The sequence below is a fragment of the Pleurodeles waltl genome, chromosome 5 (genome assembly GCF_031143425.1).
Source record: "Pleurodeles waltl isolate 20211129_DDA chromosome 5, aPleWal1.hap1.20221129, whole genome shotgun sequence".
Classification (NCBI taxonomy): domain Eukaryota; kingdom Metazoa; phylum Chordata; class Amphibia; order Caudata; family Salamandridae; genus Pleurodeles; species Pleurodeles waltl.
Genome location: NC_090444.1, coordinates 787,226,091 through 787,244,282, shown reverse-complemented (window position 1 = coordinate 787,244,282; position 18,192 = coordinate 787,226,091). Strand labels below are relative to the sequence as shown.

The following is an 18,192-nucleotide window of genomic DNA, read 5'->3' as shown; positions in this document are numbered from 1 at the left end:
GTAGATAATGACTGAAAAATATGTTAAAAATTCACTGAGAATAAAATAGTACATTAATTATGCAATCTTAATATTCAAGTACACATGTTGAAAGAATGTGAATTGTAAATTAATTGCTCTTCAGACTACAAATGAGATGAGCAATATTCAATATGTGGTGGTGATTTTAAAACTGTGCTACACAACAGAAAGAATCTTTAGAAAAATAATCATTGGCAAACGCTTATTTGTCTGTCATTGGCTGCAGGGCAATTTGGCTTTGACAATGTATATTTTTTAAAACGTTTCTTGTAAAACTTTAGTACAAAAACTATTCAAATATAGCTGCCCGTGGAATTGTTTTTGTAGAAAATGTGTACAAAAACATTCACAGATGACTCAAATGTTTCCATTTTTGAATTTGTTTTAAAGTATCAAAAATGTGTGTATGACCATGCAGTGGCAAGCATGGCAGGCCATCTTTATAAAACGATGTAAATCTCAATCAAAGTTTGATGCAGTGCTCACGTGGGCTGCGGTGCACTGCAGGCAAAGGCGACGGCCCACTATCAGTCCCTGCCGAGCTGCGGGATCCTCACAAAGTAAAAAAAAAATATGTTTTATAAAAGGACGCATTAGCCCATATGTCTGCGGCACTGAAGGTGACTACTTTCTATGTCAGTGAAGACACTGGGGGTTATTACAACTTTGGAGGAGGTGTTAATCCGTCCCAAAAGTGACGGTAAAGTGACGGATATACCACAAGCCGAATTACGAGTCCATTATATCCTATGTAACTCGTAATACTGCTGGTGGTATATCCGGCACTTTACCGTCACTTTTGGGACGGATTAACACCTCCTCCAAAGTTGTAATAGCCCCCATTGTGTTTGGGTAGAATGTTGCTACTCACACTGAAGAGAGCACATGGCTGAAGGGGGGATGACCTATTGTCTATGCTGTTTTAGGTCAAACAAAAATATTAATAACAGTACAGCAGACCAATGGATATACAGGACTCACAGAAAACCCCTAGTATTTATTTTATCTGGATATTGTTAGCAAAATATCTTGGCTAATGCTATACCTGTTAATGTATACACTGAGGTATAAATGTGATTATTGGCTCGTTTTGTATATTTCGAACAGCAGCAAAAGAGGTGCCAGCTTGAGCTGAACGCCTTAGGCGCGGCTAATCTGTTTGGTGAAGAGAGCCACCCGGGCTCTTCTATACTTTGTTGCCCTTGCAGGACGCAAGGGCGGAGTTAAGCCGCAAGTTATAAAGTGTTGGAAATGCGTAGGCAGTTCTCGGACGTGCACCGAAGACAGTGTCCGTGTGATTATTGTGCTGGAGGGTACGCAGGCCTAGGTGGTAGTGGGGGCCCAACCTTACACTGGTGATGAGGCGGACCAGAAACGAACCCGCGCCTCATCAACGGAAGACGGGCGCTCAATCGTGCATCCTCCGGTGTCGGTGACGCAGTTTCCCTGGGAGAGGGAAACAGCAGTAGCAGCAGGCCACGAGGCCGGCATTCTCCCTGTTTTTCCACATAATTCAACGGTGAGGCTCGGGCTGCTGCCTGCGACTTACCAGGAGAGCTTCGTGTTCCGGCATCGCTCGCCGAGGTGGGCAAAGGCTGCAGCGTGCCTACAGCCAGCGGGGCGTCCTCTGCTGCTCCTCGCATCCATCGCCTGTGGCAGCTACGCGCTACGCGCCATCTGAGTCTCGGAGGCGCCTGCCATGCCGCCCAGCTCTCCAGGCCTGCCACGCCCCCAACAGCCGCGTGTGTGGAGCAGCTGCTGAAACGAGGTCAGAAACGCGACCCTGGCCCCCAGCGTTCAGAGACACTAAGGAAAAGCATACTGCCAGCAGCATAGAAGGTACAGAAAAAAAAATAAAGACACACGTGGAGAGGAAGGTGGTGTTTGGCTCTGCCTTAAAGACAGCGTGTTGTGCTGTGACACTGGACACTACAGAGCTTTGTGTGAAAAGACACTTACCTCCTTAGTTTGGTTTTCTTTTCCAAAGGGCACTGGCAGTCTTACCCTTCGAATTCACATCCAGAGAGGGTACAGACAGGTTAACAGGGTGCCCCACCTCACTCCATAGCCTCTCTCACTGGGAACAGTGACATTAGTGCACCACAGCAAGAGAACGAACCGCACCCAGCACCTACTACCTCCAGCGCCCAATCCTCGGTTGCTGCAGTCCCTGTGCTGAATAAGCACTTTGATCCCCAGCTGAACCCGGATTACGAGCGGTTCAAATTGCGCCAGGCCCAGCAAACAGACGTTGAGTCTGTCGACCTGTTTTACGCACGGCTCAGGAAGCTGGCCAGCAAATGCGTTGGCCTAAACCAGCACGAGGAGATCAGACCCCAGATCATCCAGGGGTGCAGGTCCAACATGCTTCGCAAGCTCATCATGCGGCAACCAGGCATTTCCCTAGACAAAATCCTGATACTGGCTCGCTCCCATGAACTATCCACTGTCCGCGTGGATGCTATTGCTGCGGCAAGAGGACAATCCATTTCTGCTGCGTCAGCAGTGCACCCAGGCCGGGTGAAAGAAGAGCAGGTGGATGCCATCCAGCCTCGGCAAGCCCCAGGGCACCGGCTGCCCTAGTCAAAATCAGGAGAGGGAGTCTGCGGCAGTTGTGGCTATGAACATAGGTTGGCGAGTGGATGCCCAGCGACAGGGAAGTCATGTAATCACTTTGCCAAGATGTGCAGGACAGCAAGGGGCAGACTGCCTGAATCCAAAGGGAAAGAGGCCAAGGTCCAGAATGTCACCACAGACGAGGAATCGCCCAGAGGACAGAAAACCAAGAAAATGGCAGTTTTCAAGGAGGACGAGGAAGAAGACATTTTTGTCATCTCGTTCACAGGGGGAAGACAACACAAACGGCGACCACCCCCGATGAGCAAGGTGCTGATCAACGACACCCCAGCGACGGTGCTCATAGGCACGGGGGTATCAGTCAACGTAATGGACACTGCCATGTATCAGCAGCTATCCCCCAGACCGCGGCTGGTCCCGAGCAACACTAGAATTTACACATATGGGGAACGTGACCCCCTTCCTCTGAAAGGAACACATAACACCCACCTTGGACGACATCATAGCAGATTTAAATGGAGCACAGTGGTTTTCCAAACTCGATTAGAATTCCGGATACCACCAGTTAGAGCTTGACCCGGACAGCCGAAACATAACAACCTTCTCGACTCATGTGGGACTACGCCGTTACAAAAGACTGAGCTTTGGAGTGTCCTCAGCAGCAGAAGTATTACAGAATGCTATCAAGGAGACACTGTCTGGCCTGTCTGGGGTGATCAACCTCAGTGAAGATATCTTGATCTACTCAAAGACATGGGAAGAACATCATCAACATTTCAGGGCCACTCTGCAGAGGCTTGCTGATGCAGGTCTCACACTCCACAGGCGCAAGTGTGCATTCTATCAATCGTCCATCGAATTCTTTGGATACATCTTTTCGAAGGATAGTCTGAGAGTGGACCCACGGAATGCAGATACCATTCGCCAAGCCCCAATTCCTAAGAACGCCACAGAAGTCAGGAGCTTCTTGGGGATGGCAACATATTGCGGCAGATTCATACCCCAACTAGCCACAATGGCAGAACCCCTCAGACAACTCACCAAAGTGTCTCATCGTTGGGAGTGGGACCAAGTGGCGGAGAAAGCCTTCAAGAATATCAAGGCGGCACTTCTTGACAAATCCACTATGGCCTATTTCAACTCCCAGCGACAAACCGACATAGTGGTGGATGCCAGCCCAGTAGGTCTGGGGGCTGTTCTTCTACAAGAACAGGGTCATCAGGAGTGGGTTCCTGTTGCGTATGCCAGCCTTGCCCTCTCGGCTGTAGAGACACGGTACGCCCAGATCGAAACGGAGGCGCTTGCGATCCGATGGGCGTGCAAGCACTTTCATCTCTATGTCTATGGGCACGAATTCTGTATAATAACGGATCACAAGCCACTGGTTTCACTATTCGAAGGGACGGTACGCTTGGCACCGCCGAGAATTGCGCGATGGGCTGTTCTGCTCCAACCCTACCGATTCCGAGTTCTTTACCGGACTGGTGTAAATAATCCAGCGGACTATCTCTCCAGACACCCGTCAGCAGCTCTGGCTGGAGAACCCCAAGGAGAGGATGAGGAGAATACCGAGGAGTTCGTAAGCATGATTGTTCAATCGGCTTACCCAACCACTCTAACTGTGAGAGATAGCGTACAGGCAACAGAAGAGGACACAGTGCTCCAAAGAGTCAAAGGAACACTCGGCAGCCAACAGTGGAAACACTTCCTGGGAAGAGTAAAAGGAACCGATCCAGAAGACAAAATGGCCATGCAAGGAATGTGGAGAGTGCGAGACGAGCTGTCCGCAGGCAGCGAAGGCTTAGTTTTGCGAGGAAGAAGAATAGTACTGCCAAATTGCTTAAGGCATTGAGTAGTAGAACTCGCCCACCAAGGCCATCAAGGGGCTGCAAAGACAAAGGCGCGGCTTAGGGCCAAGGTATGGTTCCCTGGGATGGATGCAAAAGTCGACAACGTAGTCGGGAACTGTCATTCATGCCTAATCACACCAGGGGAGCCGCCATCACTGAGGACCCCAGTCTCAAGCCATGGTCTAATCTGAGTATGGACTTTGGCAGCTTCCCAGACGGGAGACTGACAATGGTCATGTTAGACTCCCACACCAAATTTCCTGTAGTGGAAGTGGTGGTGTCCACCTCATTTGAAAAAGTGAAGCCCGTGTTAGACAAGACTTTTGTTGTGTTTGGGCTCCTGGAGGAAGTCCGGACGGACAACGGGCCTCTCTTTCATGGGCAAGAGTTAAAAAAACACCTCGAGCAACTTGCCATACGCCACCGTAAAATTACGCCATATTGGCCTCAAGCTAATGGCGATGTAGAACGATTTATGAGGACCCTTAACCGTGCCCTCCGGATTGGAATTGAGCGGAAGGAGGATAGCGAACAATGCCTTCACCAGTTCTTAAGAGCATACAGACAGACCCCCCACAGCACAACTGGTTGTGCTCCTGCCGCCCTATTGTTCAAGACACCGCCGCAGGATTGCATTCCAGCAGACTCGCAATGGGAGCACCCTGCACTGGATATAGAAGCCACCCAAAGACGCCGGCAACTGACCAACCAGGAAGCCAATAAGAGAAGGAGAACCAGCGATCGTGGCTTTCGAGTTGGTGATCGTGTGGTGGTGAAGAATCGCCGTGGAGGTGGAAAGTTCCAGACACCGTTTGAACCAGAAGTCTGGGAAGTAGTGGCCGTACGAGGGTCCATGGTGACTGCCTGTCGGGGTTACCGACGAGTGACCAGAAATGCCTCACACTTCAAACCAGTGGGCATCCGGATGATGGCTGAAGGCGAGGAAGAGGAAGCAGCGGATGATGGCTGGGTAGTACCCCAGGGCCAACTTGATGGGTACGGTAATGCTCCAGAGGAAATGCCCCGTGATGAGGCCAATCGATCCGGGGTTATGGACCCTTAGGGAGCAGTTAGTCGGAGTGAGAGCTTCGTCTCCGACCCAACCCTGCACCAAACAGTCAGCTGTGAGATTTTGCATGTTGAGCTAATGCCGCAAATGTTAAGGGGGACGGGTGTTGGGGGGTCACAGCAGGGACAGAGCAAACAAACAATAAAAAAAAAATCAATTACCTTTCCCTCCCCCTCATGCTGCCTCGCTCCTTTGCTCGTCTGGAGTCCCAGCATTCACTGGGGCACCAGCACAGGCTTCCCAGCAATCCTGATGCTATTCTCATGCCTAGCAGTGTCAGGATTTGTCTGAGTGGCATGGTCTGCCACCTTGACAGTGCACTTGGGGCTGTGCAGTTTCACCAGCCCGGCTGTGCAACACAGCCGGGTTGAAGAAACCTAAGTGTGCATGTGTGTTTGGCAGGCAGTCCTAGGCCGGACAAACATACATGTGCACTCCACTCATCATCTCTCCTCCCATGGCCCAGTCAAACCCCTCCCTTCATATGCTCGCTGAGCCAGCAGCAGAAAGATAAAATGATAATGAAATATCTTTTTATTTTTCTGCTGCTGGGTCTTAGCCAATGGAGCGACGCTCCTCAGCTATTGCGGAGGAGCCACCCCTGGTTGAAGGTGTTAACAAATATCAGTGAGATACCTCTAAAACTGTAGCCCATAGTGATATAGTAATAGCTTCATTTTTTAATAACTTATTTTTTGTAGAGTATGTAATACTGTACTTCTGCCACCTCTAAGGGCTATAAATAACAGATGTTTCAATAAAGCAATTTAATGCCCATTTACAAACCTCGGAAATAAGGAACGCTGAGTTTGTCTGCCTTGAATTCGAACTTCTGACCTTCAGATCACTGCAGATGAGAGAAGCGTGCGTTTACTTGCCAAGCTATTTTGTTCTGACGCTAAAGAGTCTTTTCAATACTCTGCTCGCAGATGATAAAAAGGGTATAGAGGAATCAAGATAATATCGTCTAATTCTCTTTCACAAATGAAGTCAACCTTTTGCTTTTCTCAAGCCGGTACATTGGCATTTTGCCTAGTTGTCCACAGACTTTGAAATGTTCTTATCTTGGTCATTAGGGCTAGCATAACACAATCCTTCTTACAGAAGTCAGTTGAAACAATCCCGAATTTTATGACAAGACCGGAGGCTCCTATTATGCTTTTCTTTTCTTGTTTAATTAAACAGCAGCTGCAGTCAAGAACTACAATTCCCAGGAGGCTAGAGAAAATTGACCAATGGGAATAAACAAGTAGTCACCCCTAATACACCAGTCATTAACAGGCTGACCCTATAATACGTATCTTGACTGAGAACAGTCCTCTTTTCTTGCTGCTCGTAGTCAAGATAAGTATTATTTCATTCATTATATTTTAATATATCTGGTTTGTTTGAACTTATTGGTCTTAACATATTTCTGTATGTTCTGCTACGCGCGTTATATTATCGCGCTTCATTTCATATGACAAGTCGGCTTGTAGCCACACATTCTCCCTGCGGCGCACACGCTCTGTGAAAACATTTGTTTGAGCGTTTTTCTCTTCAGTGCGACTGCCATCTTTCTTCAGCAGTCGCAGGGAAGAGACAGCATCTCCTTTAGCCTCCTCACCTCAGACAACAGTACTTGCCCCATTTTCTTCATTGCCGGCTCCTGTTTTCAGCCGTTGGACGTTCCGACAGCTTCTTCGGCAGTGCCATTCTCCCAGCCTTCGTTTCTTTTGGTTTTTTTCCCCATCCATATGCGGAGCCAAGTGCCTCTCCAGCTTGCTGAAGCAATTTTAACCCTTACCTCACTGTGTTCTGTCTCCTTCAGGTTTTCTATATATATATTTATTATACTATGGATAGTTCACCATTTTCTCATGCTGCCACTGAGGAGGAGGAGATGATTAAAGAAAATCTTAATGATTTTATTCAATCATCAGTGGAACAAGCAGTCTCTGCTTCTTTAGAAAAATTATCTAAGACATTAGAAAATTATGTTGTGCAATTAATGTCCAAGACGATTTTGGCCCATTCTGCGGGGAAAAGCAGAGAGCGTCCTGGAATTTTAAAAAACAATAAAACAACGCTATTGAGTGGTGAGGATCCCTCACACAAGGCAGAGGACGCGGTTCCTCAAAGGCCTCCCTTAAGGGAGGGGTTACTTTCTAAAAAATCATCAAACAAATGCGCATTCAAGACAAAGCATATTACTCCCATAGTAATTTCAAAAATTTTGGACACTGATGACGATGATTTGTGTGACAATTACCTGGATTCAGATCTTTCCAACAAAGATAATAGAGACTCTGTCTCTTCTCCTCCTCCTAAAAAAGCAAAAATGCAAGCCCCTTTGGGTTCCAAATCATGCAAAGTTATGGACACAGACGGAGAGCCTATGTTTGATTCCAATGACATCCAGCATCCACACTCTACCGAGTGGCTACCTGCGGATCATGTGGCAGAATATTTGACCTCCAGATTACGTTCCCCCCTTGACAAACAGGTCAGAGCAAAACTCAGATCAGAATATCCCCGTCCTTCCCTTTCTTCAAATCTTGCAACAACTCCTATTATTGACACTTCCCTCATTACCTTTTTCTCCAAATTCGGCAAAGACCCACGAAAAGGAGTTGACAAGGCCTGGTCCACCTGCCAGGATAAGCTTTTTAGATGTGGTGGGCCCCTTGTCCCGTATTTTTGATATGGCAGAAGCAGCCCATCTGGATAATGCTGTTTTGGACCCTGTTGAACTGTCGTTGTGGGTGCAATGGGCCGTTTGCTTATTGGGGAATGCTAATTGTGCTATAACCCATGAACGTAGAAAAGGATTGTTGCTTAAGCTGGATCCTAAGCTCATCAGTTTGGCAACCTCTGATCCGGGGGGTCAAAGTGAAAGGTTTCCTATTTGGAGACTCATTTATCAAAGAACTAAGCAAATACGTTGCCACGTTCGCATCTCTGGACAAAGCTCAGCAATCTTTAAAAAATATGTTTTCCAGTCGGGTTTTCTCCATGGCCGTCAGAGGCAGGAACCGCTTTGCCGGCTGATCGTACAGTAATCAAGGTGCCCGTGGTGCTTACTCCAGCTCCTACCAAGAGTACAGACCTCAGTTTTATCCCCAAAAGAATCGAGGATTCAGGAACAGGGGCAGCAGAGGCTCCTGATTCTCTTCTCAACCCGGTTAGTCATTCCATTATTCTTCCGGTGGCAGGTCGTCTTGCATTGTTCCTTCCAAAGTGGTAGTCTGTCACAGCAGACCCTTGGGTTTTGAACACCGTTCAGGGATACACTATAGAGCTTTACTGAGAGCCTTTTCAGTCAAAGTTTCCTCATCCTCCCCAGTTATCGTTGGAAATGAAAAATAGGATTTCCGCGGAAATTTGATCGCTTCTCCAAAAACAAGCTATTGTCCCTTGTCCCCTCAATCCTTCGGGCTTTGTCAGTTCAGTCTTTCTAGTCCAAAAGAAAAACAAGAAGATGCGTCCTGTGATCAATCTCAAACTTTTCAACCAATTTGTAGTTTATCGTCACTTCAAGATGGAAACCATCTTACATCTCAGAGATTCTCTTCTACAAGGCGACTGGATGGTTCGTTTGGACCTCCAGGATGCTTATCTCACAGTTCCCATGCATCCAACTTCAAGAAAGTTTTTGCAATTCCAATGGGTCGGTCAAACGTATCAATTTTCATCCCTTTCTTTCGGCCTGTCTTCCGCCCCTTGGTGTTTCACAAAACTTATGAAACTAGTGATAGCCTCCCTCAGAGCTCGGGGAGTCAGACTAATTATCTACTTAGACGACATCCTCCTTATGAACCAAAATCATTCGGCTCTTCTTGATTACGTTCATTTGACCTCTTCGCTTCTCTCAGATTTAGGCTTCATTATCAACAACGAGAAGTCTTCCCTGGTTCCAGTCCAAAGAATCGATTTTTTAGGTTTCCTAGTGGATTCTGTTTCTGCCATCCTTCTTCTGCCATCAGCAAAAATAAAGTCTATCAAGTCAGAAATTCTTCAGACTGTGCGCAGTTCTCGCCTTTCCATTAGATCCCTAGCAAGAATAGTAGGCCTTCTATCCTCTTCAATCCAGGCCATTTTTCCAGGTCCATTACATTATCGAGCTCTTCAAAGACTAAAGAGTCATCATCTTCAAAGAGGGTTGGCTTATTCGGATTCCGTTATCCTAGATCAAGACTCTCGTACAGAACTGCAATGGTGGATAGACCATTTAGATGCCAGGAACGGCAGGACTATCTTCGCATCAGCCCCAGATCTTGTATTAGAATCAGATGCAAGTCTGTTGGGTTGGGGAGCCGGGTGTGGTCCAATCTCGACTGGAGGCACATGGTCTCTAGAGGAGTCCAAGTTGCACATAAATTGTTTAGAGATGCTTGCCGGGTCCTTCGTGATCAAAAGTCTTGCAAGAGACAGGGTTTGTTGTTCAGTTCTTCTCAGGATGGACAATATTTCAGCGGTTCGTTACATAAACCACTTAGGAGGAACAAAATCCAAACCTTTAGCGGAATTAGTGAAAGGGTTTAGGGATTTTTGTCTTCAAAACAAAATACCAGTCCAAGCAGAGTACTTACCAGGCAATCTCAATACAGTGGCAGATTGGCAATCTCGTTATTTTCGAGACTCAAGCGACTGGAAACTTCATTACAAAGTCTTCCAATCCATCTTCCGCAAATGGGGGCCTTTTCGCATAGATCTTTTCGCTTCTCGTTTCACCTCGCAACTTCCGCAGTTTTTCAGTTGGCGTCTGGATCCCTCGGCGTTAGCCGTCGATGCTTTTTCTCAAGATTAGTCAACCTCCCTCAACTATGCCTTCCCTCCTTTTATAATGATCGCCCGTCTATTAGCTCAGGTTCCTCGTCAACAAGCTACATTGGTCCTCATTGCTCTTTTTTTGCAGTCCCAAGTGTGGTTTCCCACTCTTCTGGAACTATCAATCGAACCCCCATTTCTTATTCCCTCCTTTCCGGATCTACTCTCCAATCCCCTCGGTCTTCCTCACCCCCTCATCCTAGACAATCTTCTAACCCTTTCAGCATGGAAAATATCAGGGAATCCCACTCTTTCCCTTCTATTTCGACAGAGGCTTCAAACCTCATCGAACTTTCCTGGGCTCCAGGAACAAAAAAGGTGTATAGATCAGCCTGGTCCCTCTGGCATAGTTGGTGTTTGGGAAAACATGTTGATCCCTTTACAGCAGATGTAACTTTCATAGTCAATTTTCTTGCAGCAGAAGCTAGTAAGGGTAAGACTTACCGTACTATTAATTCATATAGGTCCGCTATTTCTTCTTCACACATACACAGCAACGGAAAACCAATCAGAGAGCACCCTTTAGTGTGTCGCCTTTTAAAGGGAGTAAAAGTTTCCAATCCTCATAAACCTAAATATAGTTCTTTATGGGATGTAAATGTTGTGTTTAATTTGTTTATGTCGTGGCCGGACAATGCTTTGCTACCTCTCAAAAAATTATCGGCCGAGCTTACCATGTTGTTATGACTTGTTTCTTTTAAACGTCTTTCTGATGTTAGAGCGTAAGATATTACAGCATGCCATTTTACCCCAACAGGTGTTCTATTCAATATTCACAGATGTACAAAAACTGGTCTTTTCTCAGTCTTTTATCCTTATTTTCCAGAGTACCCTAAATTATGTGTGGACCAATGTTTAAAAGCTTACGAACATCAGACAGCTGATTTGAGAACTTCCTTGCGTCCCAACTCCTTATCTCTTTCAGAAAACCTTTCAAACTTGTATCCTCTCCTACTCTGGCTCGTTGGGTCAGATGGATTATGAATTTGGCAGGTATTGATACTTCCGCTTTCGGGGCCCATTCCGCTAGGGGAGCTATGGCTTCCAAGGCCTTTTGGGCTTGTTCCCGTATGGAGGACATTCTCAGATCTGCTGACTGGTCTAATGATAATGTTTTCAAAGTGTTTTATTGTAAACCTGTTAACCATGCTTCTCTGGATGTTATTGATTCGCTTTAAAATAGCATAATAGGAGCCTCCGGTCTTGTCATAAAATGTAGATTTTCCTAGTAAATTTATGAAGGAATGTCTGAATTTTATTAAAGACACGGAGGCGAGTATTATCCCACCTCTACAAATTCAAATTTTTATCTTTTTTCCCTCCCAGCAACATCTTCAACGACTCCACAGACTTCCTCTTAAGGACTTCTGCGTTCACCGCCACGTTTCTGGTACCACCTCGTCTGCAGCGTTTAAATCCAACTTTCAGGACCCCAATGTTCAAGATCTACCACGTTCTATTTCTGGACTTTTGATCGTTATTCAAGAGCTTTTGTCGGTGTTCATGGCATTATGTATATATTGTTCCATTATTCCTTTGTTTATTACCTTTTAAGCTTGCATAAGAAAAGAGGGCTGTTCCCAGTCAAGATACGTATTATAGGGTCAGCTTGTTAATGATTAGTGTATTAGTGGTGACTACTTGTTTATTCCCATTAGTCAATTTTCTCTAGCCTCATGGGAATTGTAGTTCTTGACTGCAGCTGCTGTTTAATTAAACAAGAAAAGAAAAGCATAATACTCACCTCCGTGTCTTTAATAAAATGAAGACTTTCCTTCATAAATTTACTAGGAAAATCTACATTAATACATACTAGACTTCTTGACGTAAATGTCTCAGTGTTCTCAATAATGCTTTCTCACAGCACTACAGCCTTAAATGGTGTGAACATTCTGGAAACCAAACAGCAATTCCACAACATACAAACATCTGAGCAGAAACCAGCAAGGGTTCCACCAAGCTTTGTGTTTCTTTAGCCTCGGGGACAAAGTACTTTCAGTTTGTGATCGCATGCTGTGTGTTGATAGAACCGCATTAACAGCCTTTACACTACTGGACTGGAAATCAGTAAAAGCGTAAAAAAATACAAGGAAATAAAACGTAAGCATCCGGCCCTACATTTCAGAAATGAGCTCTAAACCCTATTTTCATGGGGCAGCTCTTCAACTCATCCTGTCTATAAATGTTTTTTCTCCACTAGAACCCTGTGGTAAAGAGAGAACTCCCCCTTTCCCCACACACACTTCAGAACTGTTCATTCGTCTTTGATGTGGTTAGCTCTCTGCTGCTTGCCTACTAGAATTGCACTTCGTACGTTCCAGTAGCTGCTTGCATATGTAGACGCAAAAGCGCTTTCCCCCATACCTGCCAAGTGCTGGGTGGGAAAGACCGTTGTGAAAAGATTATAAATCACTTAAATTGGTGCCTTGTCTTCAGACTAGCTAAGGGCATATTTAATTGAAACAGTATTATAACTGAGCACCAAATACACTCACTTGAGATAAATACAGAAAAATTGAGAGAAATGTGAGAGGAAATGTAGCAAAGCGGCCACATTCGAATCCTGGTCTCAGCCGGATATCTTGTGATTTTGAGCAAATCACTTAACCTGTGCCTAAAAAACATGTGGGACGTGTAGGTCTCTTGTGAAGTATTCTATGCTCTTGGGCAATGTTCGCAATACATAAAAATGTAAGAACATGCCGTAGCTTTGACATTTGTTTTCTCAATCAGTACATCTACAGGCATGGCTGGCTTAACCTTAGGGGAGAAATGCTGTCAAATTGCCCATTACTGGCATCAGAACCTGCGAAATAATACTGAAATGCATTGGTAGATGCAGAGCTGTCATCTGTCGTGTTGGCGCAAACACAGGAAATACACCATTTTGAGTGTGAAAAAGGCCGCATTCAAGAGACAGGTATGTATTACAACATATAAACCTCTTGAACTTCCTTACAGACTACCTGAAATCTCACTCAGCATTTTAACATTTTTAAATCTGTTTATGAGTTTTTAGCAGGGATATTCGAAAGCATGCCAACATTCAAGTATCTTGGGCTTATCTTGTAGCAGAGTAATATCAGTCCCAATATTTTATATATCATTTCTCATTTTGAGGTTAATATTGCCTCGATCACTTATAAAAGTTTTTCGGATCATTGGAACATTTTAGTGCACCCCGTGATTCCCACAATAGATTCCCACGTTGCTTAGCAACGGTCGAACAATAACAGACAGATTTATTTTATAGAACAATAAACAAAACAGTCTCAGTGAATCCATTGGCCTAAACGTTCATAATCTAAAGTCCGTAGTACAGAATTCCATTTATAACGCATACGAATTCTTGAACGTGTCAGAGTCAAGTAGTTACAAAAACCTCTTTCACTCTCCCCACAAGAGTCCTCTTTCGGGGTTGTGTCAGGATTATCAAAGCAAATAATATTTCATACCATAGATAATCTTTTCGGCGTTTACTACAAAACTTTTATTTCTCCATATCATACTCTCACACACAGCACACAAATCTATTGAGGCAAATAAAGGCCAGATCGAAACACTTATTTCCAGCTCTTTAGGATTCAGGTCTCGGAAATTTCCTCAAAAGGCAAGCCTCGGGGCTGTGCAATTTCTGTCTAAGAAGTACTAGCTCCAAGTGACTTGTGACTGTTCCCCAAAACGTTTGCACAGACACTCGACCATACTCTATGAAAAAAATTCGCATCAGGGTAATCTTATTTGGAACTCTGTGCAGCAATGGAACCCTTAATCAGGCTCAAGCTTAGTCTTATATATTTATGTCATATGTAAACAGTTAAAGCGATTATATTTGAATGTCATGTTCCTAGATACTGTCCCTGTAAGCGCCAGAATGGTGTTAACTCTTATTGCTGAATTACTTATTAAAAAATAGCTTTAATTTCTCTCGGAGTTTTGCTAAGGATGCTTTGGTAATATTAAGCAGGGATTTATACATCCACGCTGTTGGGAAGGAAAAGTCATCTGCATGGTAAGAGATGTGTCCCCCTACCCTAGTGCCCAACTGTATTGTTGTCTGGATTGCTTATGCTGATTTTTTTTTTCATAGGCGAACATGGAACATGCATGTGCACCATGATATAGGCCCGTCTCACAGATTGTGGTCTTGTTGCACTGGGAGGGGCTCTGAAAGTGCTATCCTCATAGTGGTGGAGGTCTACTGCCTTTACCAGGAGTTAAACAGCACTTGCGAGGTGGTGGCAGGATACCATGTAGTGATCAATAGTAGTCAACAGGTACTTTTTAACCAGTGTCACTGAAGTGAGGCCTACAGACTCACTCACCTTTTGAAAATGTCTGCTCCTCTGTGTTTAACTCACCCTTGGCCTATATCGGTCCCCAGGTATGTGAATTAGCCCAGGAAACGGTATTGTATTTTGTATAAGTTCCTTTTCTTTATTAATCAAAATAAGTATAGTGATATTTGAAAACCAGCGTTGGTTAATCTTTCTTCTCTTTCCTTTTAGTGATGTTGGCAATTGGGACCAGCGTTCTGGAAAGTACCCCTCAAGAGAAGGAGAAGAACTCCAGTAAGTGTTTATTTTAATGAAGTAAATATCAAGGTTTGTGCTCAAGAGAAGGATCATCACCCTATGCTCAATGTTATCGAGTACTTACTTCACCAGATGAAAAAAAAACATGACTGGGCCTTTGCGCAGAGGACCTTAGCTTAATTTCTAGTTCCCAGCCACTAGAATGTTGATGCCACAGAATACCAAAAGATATAAAATTAATAAACACAGCTCTTTTGTAACGATTTGTCTAGATTGGGTCTAGCGCACCCAACTTCTGGCTCCTCCTACCGCTCCTCCTACCCCTCCCTCCAAGAGAAGCTGTTTGATTACTCTCTCCTAGCCAGTTCCTTTCCCCACCTCCTGCTTCTACCTAGGAGCCAATCGCGTAGCTGAGTGAGACACGTTTCTCCAAGAACGTGGAGGGGCGACTTGTATCGATAGTGGCCTCCTGGCATCTCAGTCTTGCCGCCCTTGGCCCCTTCTTCGTTCCCTCTTCTTGGACCTTGTCCCGCTTCTCCAGCTTCTTCTACGTCTTGGAAGCCTTTGTGCACACCCTCCAAACTCTCCAGCTCTCTAAAGGGCTGACTTTCTTTTTTTTCCTCCCCATGGTCCAATCCCATGAGACTTGTCTGTCCTCCACTCCTGGAAGTAGAAGGAACGGGAATGTTTCCCTGATATCTCACAGCTGACCCTGCCTGACCCTCAGGAAATGGCTGTAAACAGAGGACATCACTTTCAGCAGCGGGCCTCGGGACGTCCTGCACATGCCAAGGGGAATCGCCCAACCTGTCCTCAGCGGTAAGTCCGTAGTCACCCTCTTTGTGACACACTTCCCCACCCCAGGGTTTTCCCGATCGGGAAAAATGAGGAACCTGTAAAGGAAATCAGTGTTACTCTGTGCACAGCCCTTGAGATGACATACCTCGAATTGGAAAGGTTGTGAAGACAGGAACCACCTTGAAACCATGCCATTGTTTCCTTTGTTATGACTCATCCACGGAAGAGGGACATGATCAGTTTAAAGAAGAAAGGGCTTACTCTCTATGTAGTAACACAATTTCTCTACAGCCCATTTTACTGCCAGGCACTCCTTTTCGATTATGGGGTACCTGTGCTCCCGTGGAAACAGTTTGCTGCTAATAAAGATGATGGGAACCTCAAGGGCCTCTTCATTAGTCTGAGACAAGACACTCCCTACTCCTACTTCGGAGATGTCTATTTGTACTATGAAGGAGATGTCAAAATCTGGGGAAGATAACACAGGTTAGTGGTTATGGCTTGCTTAAGGTGTTGACAGGCCTGTCTGACCCTAACTGAGGAGTTTTGTATGCCCTTAGTGGAGGTACCCTTCTTCATGAGATCTGTTAAGGGTCCAGCAATGTGGGCATATTGGGAGATGAACCTCCCATAGTATCTCAAAAGTCCTAGAAAAGCCCCAACTTACTTTTTGGTCTTGTGAAGTGGGCTTCAGTTAAGCCTCGGTTCTTTTCTTCGTGGGTCTCTATTAACCCATTTCCAAGAATATAGCCCACCTACTTCACTTTGTTACAGGCTGCCTTAGATTTCTTTGAGTTTATGTTTGGAGTGGCCACTTGTAATGTTGTGTCACCTTTCATTTTCATTTCATTAGCACCTTGTTACAATGAAGAAGGTGTTGGTTCCAGCTTGGGATGAAGATGGTTATATCATTGCGGTAAGCAGAGGAGTAGGCTTGCTGGTTCTGTAGAACCTTGTTCATAAGTCTTTGGAATGTTGCGGGCACCCGGTGTAGGCCAAAAGGGAGGACAGTGAACTGAAACAGCCGTGAAGGGGTACAAAAAGCGGTTTTCTCTTGTTCCTCTCTTTTAAGAGGGTCCTGCCAGTATCCCTTAGTGAGATCTAGCGTGGTGATGTATCTGGTCTCTCCTAGTCTTTCGATTAGTTCATCTATTAGAGGGAGTCGGTAAACATCAAACTTTGATACACGATTCACAGCAATAAAGTCAATTCAGAATCAGATTTTCCCATCAGGTTTTGGTATCAGCCTTAAGGGAGAGGACCAGTTGCTTTGGGATGGTCTTATTACCCCCATCCTTAACATTATTTGTATCACCTATTTTATGGCTTTCTTTCGGGCTTCAGGTAGTCTATAGGGATTTTTGTTAGATCACCATGCCTGTGGGACTAGATATGACATGCTTGGCTAAGTTTGTTCTTCCTGAGCTGTCTGAAAACAAGGAGGCAAGGGATCCGAAGGTGGATTTCAGTTCCTCCTTCTGTTCTGCAAAAAGTTTTTGTTGATAGGCAACTGGTCCAAGGTACTCAGGTTAGAATCTACAAGCTGGAGGTCCTGTATTTTCTTTGGTAAGCGACCCAACCATTTCTTTAATAAGTTGATGTGATAATTCTGTTCCTTTCTAGGGATCATTTTGAGTCGATAGGTGACTTTACCTATCTTGACTATGATCTTTTAGGGCTCCTACCATTTCATTTTTAACTTATGTGTAGAAGTGGGCAATAAAACCAATATCCAGTCACCCACGTGATAGTTATGCCATTTATTACCCTTATTGTGTATGGCTTTCTGTTTCTTTTGGCTTTTGTCTAGATGTCTATGGGGAAAGTCTCTGTGTTTGCCAATCCTAGATTTTAACTTATTGACATTGTTAGAAGTGGGGGTCTCTGGTTGGCATTCAGTTTGCCCTCTATCCAAGCAGGGACCCTCACTCTAGTCAGGGCAAGGGAGATATTCACTTAAGATAACCCCTGCTCACCCCCTTTGCAGCTTGGCACAAGCAGTCAGGTTCATCTCAAAGGCAATGTGTAAAATATTTGTAACAACACACACAATAATACAATGAAAACACTACAAAATGGACACCACACCAGTTTAGAAAAATAGCAAATATGTATCTAAATCAAACAAGAGCAAAATGACAAAAATCCAACATACACTAGAAAAGTGAATTTTTAAAATAATAGAATCTTACTCCATAGGAAACAATGGAAACGTTGTTACACAAAGCTCCTGGTTTGCGTAAAAAATAAAGCCGCACAGACAAGTGTGCACCGGAAAAGTCAGCAATGCGTCAATTCCTTACTCGCAAGTGAGGCACTGTGTTATTTCCTCTCCGGTCGGGTAGGTGATGTGTTGTTTTTCTCTCATGCAGGAGAGCGATGCGTCGATTTCTGGACGGTCACCTCAGGTCCGGCAGGTTCACGTTGATTTTGATGCCCATCGATGTTGCATGTGCAATCCGGCCACACAGGATGAGAATCTGTGCTGCGTGGGGTTTACATTGATTTCAGCAGCCGCAAGCGTGTGTTGCCT

At 45.0% G+C, this 18,192-nt stretch overlaps 1 protein-coding gene across 2 annotated transcripts in view; it reads right to left on the bottom strand.

Moving 5' to 3' along the window:
- Positions 1-18,192, bottom strand: part of TPD52L1 (TPD52 like 1) — a 943,512-nt gene that overhangs the window by 564,491 nt on the left and 360,829 nt on the right. The window lies entirely within an intron of this gene.